The sequence below is a fragment of the Octopus bimaculoides genome, chromosome 7, assembly GCF_046866305.1.
Source record: "Octopus bimaculoides isolate indiv1 chromosome 7, ASM4686630v1, whole genome shotgun sequence".
NCBI lineage: Eukaryota > Metazoa > Mollusca > Cephalopoda > Octopoda > Octopodidae > Octopus > Octopus bimaculoides.
This window is the reverse complement of record NC_142934.1, coordinates 42,326,708-42,338,981: the sequence shown is the minus strand read 5'-3', so window position 1 is coordinate 42,338,981 and position 12,274 is coordinate 42,326,708. Positions and strand designations below refer to the sequence as shown.

At 35.1% G+C, this 12,274-nt stretch overlaps 1 protein-coding gene across 6 annotated transcripts in view; it reads right to left on the bottom strand.

Moving 5' to 3' along the window:
- The window catches only part of LOC106868402 (beta-1,3-galactosyltransferase 1), a 266,014-nt gene that overhangs the window by 102,685 nt on the left and 151,055 nt on the right, over nt 1–12,274 (bottom strand). Inside the window, exon 1 of one of the 6 annotated variants that reach the window (XM_014913637.3) lies at nt 6,145–7,359. The exons of the other annotated variants lie outside the window; for them this stretch is intronic. The gene's annotated coding sequence lies outside the window, so the exon portion shown is untranslated. Of the gene's footprint in view, nt 1–6,144; nt 7,360–12,274 lie in introns of those variants that run through there. 6 annotated transcript variants of the gene reach the window in all.

Here is a 12,274-nt window from a genome sequence, read left to right as displayed (position 1 = left end):
AGGTTACATGATTATATATATATATATATATATATATATATATATATATATATATTTGCTGAGACCCCTTCGGTCATGACTAACCATGGGATTACACCTAGAAAGTTACCTTCCGAGGTACAAGTCCGGGCAAAGTTGTTTATGGAAGAACAGCAGTCGCCCATGCATACTGGCCTTCCCTCTCCACGCCAAGGGAATGGGAAAGGCCGATACAGCTTAGCACCTGTGATGTCACAACTCATTTCTACAGCTGAGTGAACAGGAGTAACGTGAACTAAAGTGCCTTACTGAAGAACACAGCGAGCATTCCGGTCCGGGATTCGAACTCACAACCTCAGGATTGTAAGCTCGATGCTCTAACCACTGAGCCATGCACCTTCTCTCTCTCTATATATATATATATGTGTGTGTGTGTGTGTGTGTGTGTGTGTGTTCGTGCGCGTGTATATGTATTTATGTGTGTGTGCGTCTGTGTGACTGTGTTTGAGTTTGTCACCCACCAGCACTTCACACCTGGTGCTGGTGTGTTAACATCCACAAAACTTAGCGGTTCGGCTACAAGATAGCGATAGTATAAGTACCAGGCTTAAAACAAAAATAAGTATGGGGGTCGATTGAAAATCTTGAAGGCGGTGCCCCAGCTTGTCCGCAGTCTTATGACTGAAACAAGTAACAAGTGAAAGATAAAACATATGTATACATATATGCATATGCACGAGTGGGTGGACAACCGGAAGAAAGAGCCACTCAACAGGCTTAATTGGAGTTACATGTACAATTATTCAAAACAGCTTCATTTGGTCCCAGGCAACTTGAAGCTTCGGAGGATCGCTACAGCAACGTAGCTGATGTGTGTGGGTGGGTGAATATATATATATATATATATATATATATATATATATATATATATATATATATATATATATATATATATATACACACACACACAGACACACATATATATATATACACATATATATACAAGTATATATTTATTTATTCATTTGTTTATAGGTATGTATTTGTGTATAAATAAATAAATATGTGCCCATGTGTTTATAAATAAGAGTAAATTGACCCTCATCATATGTCCATGTGCGTGTATGTAAGTACTAACAAACACAACGAAAAGATTGTTGAAGTTTATCAGTTACATTTCCCATACTTTCCATTTAAAGAGGTATACACACACTCACACAAACGCATAGGTACGCACATACATACGTTCACATATATAGCATTGTATATATAAATAGTAGGCGTGTAAGTATTCTTTTATTCTTTTATTTGTTTCACTCTTTTGACTGCGGCCACGGTGGAGCACCATCTGTTTAATCGAGAAAATCGACACCAGGATTTATTCTTTGTAAGCCTAGTACTTATTGTATCCGTTTCTTTTTTTCGAACGGCTAAGTTACGGGAAGGTAAATACACCAGCATCGTATGTCAAGCGATGTTGCGGGGGGGGGGGGGGCAAACACAGAAACACAGACGCACGCACACACATACCCGTATACATACTTATATACGACGAGCTTCTTTCAGTTTCCGTCTACCAAATCCACGCACAAGACTTTCGTCGGCCCGAGGCTATAGTAGAAGACACTTGCCCAAGGTTCCACGCAGCGGGACTGAACCCGGAACGATGTTTTTGGTAGGCAAGCTACTTACCACACAGATACCCCTGCTCTGCGCCTCTAAATATATATATATATACACAGGCGTACATTTATAAATGTATCATTTGTAAATATATATATCAGCATATGTATACTTATATAACAATATATATACTCATGTAAGTATAGATGATTGTGTGTGGTGGTCGTGGTCGTGGTGATGTTACAGAATGTTTTTTTTTTCCCGAAAATTTCCAAGAGTGGATGCTGTTCGTGCTTTTAAATGTGAGAAAGCATATATATTTATAAATATTTCCCATGCCTGACAAAACGATGTGGACGTCTGAGCGGTGCGCTTTGTTTTGGTGAAAGAGATTCCAAACGTGAACTTGTTCCCGTGATCCGATAACGAAGTTAAGGGAGACTGAGATTAAAATAGTTTCATGGCATCAGTATGAATGAAACTGTCTAAATAAATAACCCCGTAATTCATAGAAGATATATTATTATTTAAATGTGTTTTTATATATGAAATTGGATAAAATATCGAAAAATTTTCGACACAGATATTTAAGATATTACACCCAGTGACACCAGAAAACTCCGACACACAGACGTACACACACGCGCTCAAAATCGTACATAGACACAGAGAGACACACGCACACATGCATACGCACACTAATACGTAATAAGCGTTATGTGCATATATATACGCACACACACACACACACATATATATGCATGCATATATATATATATATATATATATATATATATATATAGAGAGAGAGAGAGAGAGATATGTATATATATATATATATATATATATATATATATATATATATATATACATATATATATGTGTGTGTGTGTGTACGTATGTATCTATGTATACACACGCTTATACAAGCATATATATAGCACACAATTATATCTGTAACATATAATGTATATTTATTACACATATGTGTACGGCCGTTTTCGTGTGAGTGTGTGTCTAATATATATATATATATATATATATATATATATATATATATATATATATATATACACATACATATATATATATATATATATATATATATATATATATATATATATATATACATATATATATACACATATATGTATATATATATATACATACATACATATATATATATATATATATATATATATATATATATATATATATATATATATATATACATATATATATAAATATATATATATATATATATATATATATATATATATATATATATATATATATATATATATATATATATATATATATATATATATATACATATATATATATATACATATATATATATATATATATATATATATATATATATATATATATATATATATATATACTCGCACACACATGCACATAGACATACCTGCACATACATACACATTGCACCGTATTTCACTACACATATGCTTGATCATGAGTTTTTTTTATTGCGTGTGCTTGTGAACATTTGTGTGTATTTGCTTGCAATGCATGGTGCCGGTGAAATGAACCTTACTGGAATCTTATTTCCTTTAATGGTTTGTCATTGTACTCCTCATTCCTATTCTAATGTGTTTCGGTGTTTGTATAAGCCAATAATTGTAGATTACTTTAGTTTATAAGGTCATTAGTAAGGTGGTTCTTCATAATACTGGCCACTGTCCGAAATTTCGGATATTGTCGTTTTACATCCTCCTTTATTACTTAAATCACTGTGACAACGAAATCATGATGTTGGTTTCTCTTGATATTTGTTGAAGCAGACACGTTCTCTCTTGTGTGTATTGCCGTCTGGTACATATACTTTTGTATGCGTAATAAAGTGAAACTTGAAATAACAAAGAAGTTAACATTCTCTCAAATGAAACAATTTATAGATGATGTCCTTGGTAAATAATTCTGCCTTAATTTCTTACTCCCATTTAGTTTATTTTCTGAAAACGGAAACTAAAAGACCAGTTACAGATCACGTGACTACTTAGTAGCAACATTCAAAACTTTAAAATTTCTGTTTTGTTTGCGTTATCGTTTATTTTACTTTACTCAAGTGTTTTATGTGATGAGGATTCAACGTATCCGCTCTTATTTAGTTTTCTACCCAACATGTTGCCGTTCCTAAGTGTTTTAATAAGCTGTTTATGACTATTTTAATATTCTTCATACAGAAAGGTACATGTCCAGCAAAAATAACAAAGTAAGGAAATCCAGCGAATATACACTCTGATATATAGATTTGACACCATAGCAGATGTTTTTTTTTGTTTTTTTTTCAGCAAATTATATCATGAAGAAAGTAATTAATTGTAAAAATTCGTAAATAAATCAACATGTAATATGTAAATCAAGCATGGTCATTTTGGAATTGAAAGCTTAAGCTTACATAATTAAATACTAATAACTGTATTTTAGTAATAAAAAAAAACAACATATTTGAGAGAAATTTTAGCGTTAAATAAATCCGAGTATTTGTTTGGCACCGATTTTGACCCAGAATGACAAACGCCAATATCGGGCTCAGTTAGATTTGAAACAATAACTGAAAGAGACGTAACTACATAACTTCTTACATGGGCAAAAGGTCCTATATTTAAGAGAGTGCATACCGTATCTTCAACCCTCGTTTAACATTAATAGATTAAGAGAAGGCAAAATATAACCACGTGTTTCATGAAATCAAAATCTAACTACACGTTACAATATTATATTGCAATGTTAAAGATAGAGACGACCCCTTAAAAGACATCCTGTAAGGTAAGAAATACATAGTTTTAGGGGGAAATCGTTCTCAGAAGAAAAATAAAACAGTTACATTGAGTATTACCGAAAACACTAAAATTTATTCCTTGGGCAGTTGAATTAAAGTTCAACATTAAACAAAATAGTTTGAAGTATTTGATTTCGTTACTGAATGTTCTCAGAAAACAAAACAAAAAGAATAACCACCTAATTTCTACATCTTTTGTGACTGAGTGTACTCTGACCTGAATTAACCCAACATGGCTACAAATAATGTAGTTTCTACATCAAAGTTTTAGATTTTTTAGACAAGTTTTTTTTTTTTTTCATGAAAGATCAAGAGAAACGCTACGCAAGTTCAGATCTCCAAAATATAAGAGTGAAATCTTCTCCAAAATAATAAGATTGGGTGATCCTGGAATTCCTACCCCTGAATAGTAAACATTCAACGATAGTGGTTGGAATGCTATTGATGAAAGTATGGTCGATCGGGATCCACCTGAGCTTAAGCAACAATATAAGTTTTATAATATCCATAAACTTCCTTCATTACCGGTTGAAACATACCGCAGGTCCAATAAAAGCAACCACAATAACATCAATAAAGGAAGAAAACAAGCAAAAACTGCAGCGGTCTGCGTAAAGTAAACTCAGCCTTTATTATAAAGTAGAGAAGTGTATAGGGAGAAGTGGTGAAGTGTATATGAAGTTGATATGTAAATAGTAAGATGCTTGTAAATTCAATGCAATTAAATATAACTTTAAAAGATGTTATATGCATGCATCTCTCTCCCTTTCACTCACTCTCTGTACAGACACACGCACACGCACACACACACACACACACACACATACAAAAACACACGCATATGCATACCTATATACATACATATATACATGCGTGTGTACATTTATGCATTTATCTATGCATGTATACATTATCTTTAAAGGAAGGTAACTTTTTAACGAACTGCTATACACACACGTAAACACACACACACACACACACACACACACATACATACATACATATATATATATATATATATATATATATATATATATATATGTGTGTGTGTGTGTGTGTGTGTGTGTGTGTGTGTGTGTGTATTAGTTGAATAAAGTTAAAACAGAGTCTGTTTTTCTATGATACTTTAACAAAGTTAGCACTTTCATACATAGTGTACTATCAACATTGAAATGTGTTTAACTGACAGTTGAGTTCTTATTCTATACACATTCACACAAATTCGAAACAATATATATATATATATATATATATATATATATATATATATATATATATATATATATATATATATATATAAATGCAAGCATATATGCATACATACATGCACAAATACATACATACATACATACATACAATTATGCATATATTTATTCCAAACGAGTAAGGGAAGCTTCTACCAATCTCTGGTTGTCCGAGATCGGATAACGGAAGGCTGACGAAAGAAATGAGGAATTCATCCACAGAACAGAACTGCAACACAATGTTAGCAACAAAGCAGCTACTTTTAAAAACTCCCATCAATCAGCCGGTGGTCTTAAACCGGACAGAGATTTATGTGTACCGAAGTAGATACAGCTCTCACATCACAAGTGTAAATAAAATCACGAAACTAACAACTTCACAATAGGAAACATCATTCAGAGTAACACTTTATCTTCTAAGCAGATACAAAAAAGGAAAAAAAAATTAAATCACGTAATATACATAAGAGATTGATATCTACTCACTCAGTTATTACTTTCTCATCTTCATATGCCATGACCCTAATGATTGAACGATCCAGGTTTATTATCCAGTCACCGGCATTTTGCAGTAGAAATAAGACCAAATCTACGTGGAAAAATCTGATCACAGTTGAGTTTGATTAGACATCAAAAGTTATGGTGTGATATTTCTTTTAATTCGCTATGCAGCTATGACTACTTTTATAATAAATTAACTATTCCTGTAGCATTTGAAATTTTAGATAGCTGTTTGAGTGTTATCTGGGATTCCGTATTATTATCTAAAATATATTCATATTTTCGAAACCTTGATGCGGTGTCTTGATTGTGTTTCTGACTATTTTATTCCCGGTGTGATCAACATCGTATTGGTACACATTGCTGAGGATCATAAATGAATATTTCTATGGAGTTAAATGCAACAGAGAACGATCAGTATATCCAAGAATGATTGTCACGATGCGTATCTGCCAAAGGGCGCAGCGTGTGTTTATACGTGTTTTAATATGTATCCGTGGACAGGTGTGTGAGTGTGTGAATCTACATATATGGGTGTTTGGATTTGTGGGATGTTATTAGTACATGTGATTATGTATAGAAGTATCCTTGTTCCTCGTGTTAAACAGTACAAATAAATAGCTGTGTGTAAGTATAAATAAATTCGGGTATGGATATGTTTGAATGCATACGGCTATGTATATTTGCTTATGCTTGGATACATATGTACGTGCGAAAGCGAGGAATGGCATGTGTTGATGCAAGTGTGTGCGTGCGTTTATGTGTGTGAGTGTGTGTTTATACGTTTATGTGTTTGTGTGTATGCACGTGTTTACCGTATACTTCCAGTATTGATTTAACAAATTTCATGTACCTTAGTGATAATGAAAAGTTGTATGAACGACTGAATGGAACATGTTATTGGGTGAAGTGACGCCACTTAGCCGTGATACATCGCAGCTGAGGAAATCACTTGTGAATGGATTCAAATTTAGGCGGCACTAACTTCTTTCGCTGCTGCTGTCTACAGAAATAGCAACTATAGCAGCAGCAGTAACAACAACAACAAGACCGGCAGCAGGCAACAGCTGCAGCAGTAACAGCACCAACCAGCTCAATAGCCGTATGCGAGAGAAATGTCGGCGTAGCAGTATTGATAAACTGTCAGGGTGTGGGCGGGGGAAGGGCGGGAATAGATAATCGTTAAAGTTCCTGACAAAATTGAAGTACACTATTCCGATATAAATCTTTTTTATTCTTCCTTTATTTTTTATCATTCTTCTTTTAAACCCAAGCGAAAGTCGTATTTAATATTAATCCTAACGTTCTTGAAAATAAATAAGTAAAAAAAGAGCCAAGTACATTGATCGAATTATTTTGTCTATGAAATCTTTATTAAAAGGAAGCGAAAAGTCGGCGCACTAATGGTGGGAGAGGATAGCAGGCATGAGTTAGATGGGATGTTACTATATATTTTTCTTTTAGATACTTAAAAAAGTAATAGATATACTTGCGCATATAACAGTGAGTTTTCTAAAGATTTAAAGGCAAAACTCGCACACGCCCACTCTCTCTCACTCTCTCTCTTTCCCCCTCTGTCTTTCTCACGTTCACACATGAATTGCGCACGCGTACACACACACACACACAATTTTACTTCAGTGGGTGTGTTTCTGAATGCATATTACACGATATTTTAGCATATATTTTATAAATTATCAGCCAGGGTTTGATCGGGATAGCCAATTGTGCGTGCGCGACGATGGCGAACTTCATATAGTAAGATGCGTGTCCTTATTTCCGAAATTTAGTTAATATTCGAAAAAATTTAATTGATTTTACACATTGACCAATAACTTTTTATCAGGAGTTTAAATCACGTTACATTTAATAAAAGTTTATACACATAGAAGTAATGCGAATGGCTATTTTCATTGACTCGACTATTTTAAGTATGTAGCGTAACGTATTATTACTCTCGCCTGCGAGTAGTCTCCTATACTAGAGGAGGTTCAACTGAACGAATTTCCCGACTTGCAGAGGAAGGTATGTGCCTGGATACATTTTCGGTGCCAGGTTCCCTACCTCCGTCTACGCTTCCTACAGGATTGCAGCTCTGTCATTGTGATGAGCTTTGGAAAAATGAGTCTGCCAAACTGTTACCACACCGGTTTATCCTCAAGGAGGCGCTAGAGATGCCACAGACTCAGCGCACGGCTACACATTAACAGCCATGTTATGCCTACACCTAGAAGCAGCAGACGTTGATTGCAAATGGAATGCCTGACCAGCGAAGCCCATTCTCTCTGCAGAAACAATCAGTGAGCACTCCTTTCTGGTCAGCCATGAAAGTAAGGCATGGCATTTATGTGATATTATAACCGCTTTCGTATGCTTGGCTTCTGGCACTATAGCCCATTCCTGAGCGTTGACGATCAAAATCTGATTTGTGAGCATGTTGCATCTAGCACTTGTCACCCCAAAACTTTCGTTCCTTCATTTGCTAGAGCACACACTCTAGCTCTCACAAGGCAAACTTTGTTCTTCACACTGGTCAAGGGAAATCTAACCTTCAACAAGTTATCTAAAAAGCTTCTCCTATATTCCTCATCTCTGTTCCTATGAAGCTCACCTACCAGTCTGGAAATCGCCATTGCAGTTGCGGACTAAACCATATTGATACTAATGCTCACGCATTTCTAAAATCTACACACCATCTGTTGTTGATTATCGTTTCAACCTACTCCCGCTCAACTAATTTGTTAATCCAGTCTTCTCTGTCTTGGCATGACAGAAAAAAAGTGTTTGTTTACCAGTTACTTTGTGCCTGTCTAAGAGAACAGACGATGAATTTCAATTCTAGAGCCTAGACGCTATACTTATTTGCATTTCTCTAGAATACTGTCGAGGCACGATCTGTTTACCAGAGTTTTCATTGGCTGGAGTAGGCTTTCAAAATTTGTTGATAGCTCTGATACTGGTTCGTCCGATGCAATTCAAACATGCATCCAACATGGTGTTCCAATTGCCTACTACATTAAGGAGAGGGAAGTTGCGGGGAGAATTTCCAGATCCTGGCGATATCTACTTGCTATGCTTCTCTCGGTATGTAGACATAAATTAGTTTGAAGGCACACTTTCCGCTGATATGCAAAACCGGAACCACAAATTTACTTTCGGGTTCCAAGATGATCCATCGTATCTCGAGATGTAGAATTTTCCGAAATAACACTGCTACTCCGCCACCATTTCAAATTGGTTCTGAGGTGCGTAGAACTCAGTGTTATAATGTCTGAAGTTCTGGTCTCTCTTGTAGTTCTCACATCCATAATTGATTGCATAAATCGTTAAGCATGCACTCCTTCCTTGACGGTGAATCTAGACCAGATGCCTTTATGCTATCATCTAGGTTTTCTTTTTTCTATTTGCCTGTGCAGGTAATCGCGTGTATCAAAATCATATCTCTGTAAGGGGCTTCTGCCGTGACCTGTTAGAGACTGTGACTCTGGGGGACCCGATATCATACAGGAAAACCGATCTCAATTCATTATGTCTGCTGGAGACTTACTAATTTCAGGGCGTACGACACAATCGTTTCCTTTTCCTGAGAACCTCTCTTTCTGTCTATATATTTCCTCTTTATGATTGCTAAGATAACAACTCTTAATTTTCTTCTTCTTACTTGCACAAAGTTGGATAAGGTCGGAAATTGTTGCTGTAGTTGTCACCGGAGTCCTTTATCTATTATTTGTTTATTTTCTTGTTATTATTGAGGTTATATGTTTTTTTTTCTAACTATATTTCATAGTGTGTTCGTTGTTGTTTGAGCATTTACTTTGTATCGCTATTTTTCTCTGGATTTCGCGTTATTTTGTGTCCGATATGGAATTAGTTTTGTTTTATGGTGTGCTCCTTTTCTTTTTGATTATTCGTTGTATCTTTTTATTTATTTGCTGTGCCAATCGTCATCACTAATATCATTGGAAGACTCCGACTCAAACAGGGTAAGGGCATAATCTCTTATTCACGAAGTGAGGAGGAATAGGGTTAGAATTGAAAATATTCTGGTTTGGGTTATCAGCTGATTGCACTTATTTTCTTACATTTATTATTTTTCGCTAGAGTTGTTGCTATTGCTGATGAAATTGATGCTGGTTTTGTCGGTGCTTCTGCTGCGGCTGTTTACGTGAATACTACTGTAATTGTTGTTGTTGTTGTTGTTGTTGTTGTTGTTGTTGTCGTCGTTGTTCTTGCTGTCGTTGTTTTGTTGTTGCGATTGTTGAAGTCGGAACAGTTCTTGTTATTATTACTATATTTTATCCCTCCTGCTACTGTTGTCAATGCGTTTGTATTTGTAACACAGATAGAATCAGCAACAATGGGGCCCCTCATTACCCCTTTCCTGATTTGCTTGTATGAGCAGAAAAATCTGAGACGGACACGTGTTCCTCACACGTGCAGCATCGGTCATCTACTGAACACGATTATTCTTAGTTTTTAAGAATTCGGTAGGGAAATGAGGCTTCGGACTCTTTCCAGACCCTGGGGCTTCACACGGAGAAGAACTTCTAGTATGTTCCAACACCATTTCCCTAGTTTCTTTCATTTCACATTCAGTAAGTTTTCACTCGCTTCAAACGTTATGCGTGCTATCCGATATGACGGTCTGATGGGAACAGAGGCATTGCTAATTTTACTGCCCATTTTCCCAACTAAGTGAGGCGAGAGCCGAATCTTATAGTTTCCACTGAATGTCTTACTGCGTGGATCTCATTCTTAAAAACAAATTCGATTTCGCCGAACTGCCTTGCCCTACAGGTTTGTTTGATGGCCCGTCATATCATAGAAGGCCTCTCAAACATATGCGTTTCGGGCTGTCTCCAGGCAACAATTTTGTTGAATTTACGCAGATACAAAAGAATAATTTCTGGCAGTTGCAGTCTGAGATTTCTAAGTGGACGCCAACAGTTCCCATTTCATCTCCATTTAATCAAGTCACGTGTTTCCTTGACATTTCGCAAGCCTACATTGTTGATATACATATAACTATTCCCCCTTCTAATTTATGTTAGTATTTGTAGTTATGACAGGTTATAGCAACTATTTTTACCAACTAGCGACTTAAGAATAATATCTCATGCTTTCGGTCTTAAGTAAGAAAAATTCATCTTAAAGAAGGCAGCAGTAGAAGCGACTGAGAAGACGGGATAATCATGGTAGTAATAATTTTGATCCAAGGTTTGTCAGCTATGGGCGAGCGGAGAATTAAAAAAACAGAATTAACAGCAGCAACAACAAACGCAGCTGTTCTCCTGCAAAATTGCCGTTTGCACCTTATATAATCAAATTTTGACATAGATAATTATATATATATATATGTGTGTGTGTGTGTGTGTGTGTGTGTGTGTGTGTGTGTGTGGTTGTGTGTGCGCGTGTGCGTGTGTGTGTGTGTGTAAATATAGATATATATATGAGACAGATAAACGCATGGCTAGATATGCATATATATATATATATATATATATATATATATATATATATATATATATATATATATAGAGAGAGAGAGAGAGAGAGAGAGAGAGAGAGAGAGAGAGATTAATAGATAGATAGACATATGTACATATTTTCGTGCGCATATGTATATATTTATGTATAGCCAAAGAGAATATTTATCTCAGTATAAATTTTTAAATCTACGGAAAGTGTTTGTGAGATATGTTACCTCTCTAGTCTTACGAAAAAAATTTACGAAGTTATATATATATAGACATATATGCATACATAAAATTTCAAAATGAAAAAAAATACCCAATTTAAAAGAAGCCACAGATAGATATTTGACGAAGAAGAAAAAAAAAATATATATATAAATAAATTACAATTCTTTCAACCCTTTCACTATAAACAATAGAATTCATCTTCTCTGTCACCGTTATCTTCATCTCTCATATTTAAGGCTTCCTCCTTGTCATACAATATTTTTCATCCGGCACCATTAAACTATCTACAGATCAATTTCTTTATATCCAACAAAATACACTACTGCATCACACCAATTTTGCTGCATTATTGCTCCCTTACTCAACATTTTCGCCACAATCAAAGATTTGTGATTGGGAAATGATATACAGTC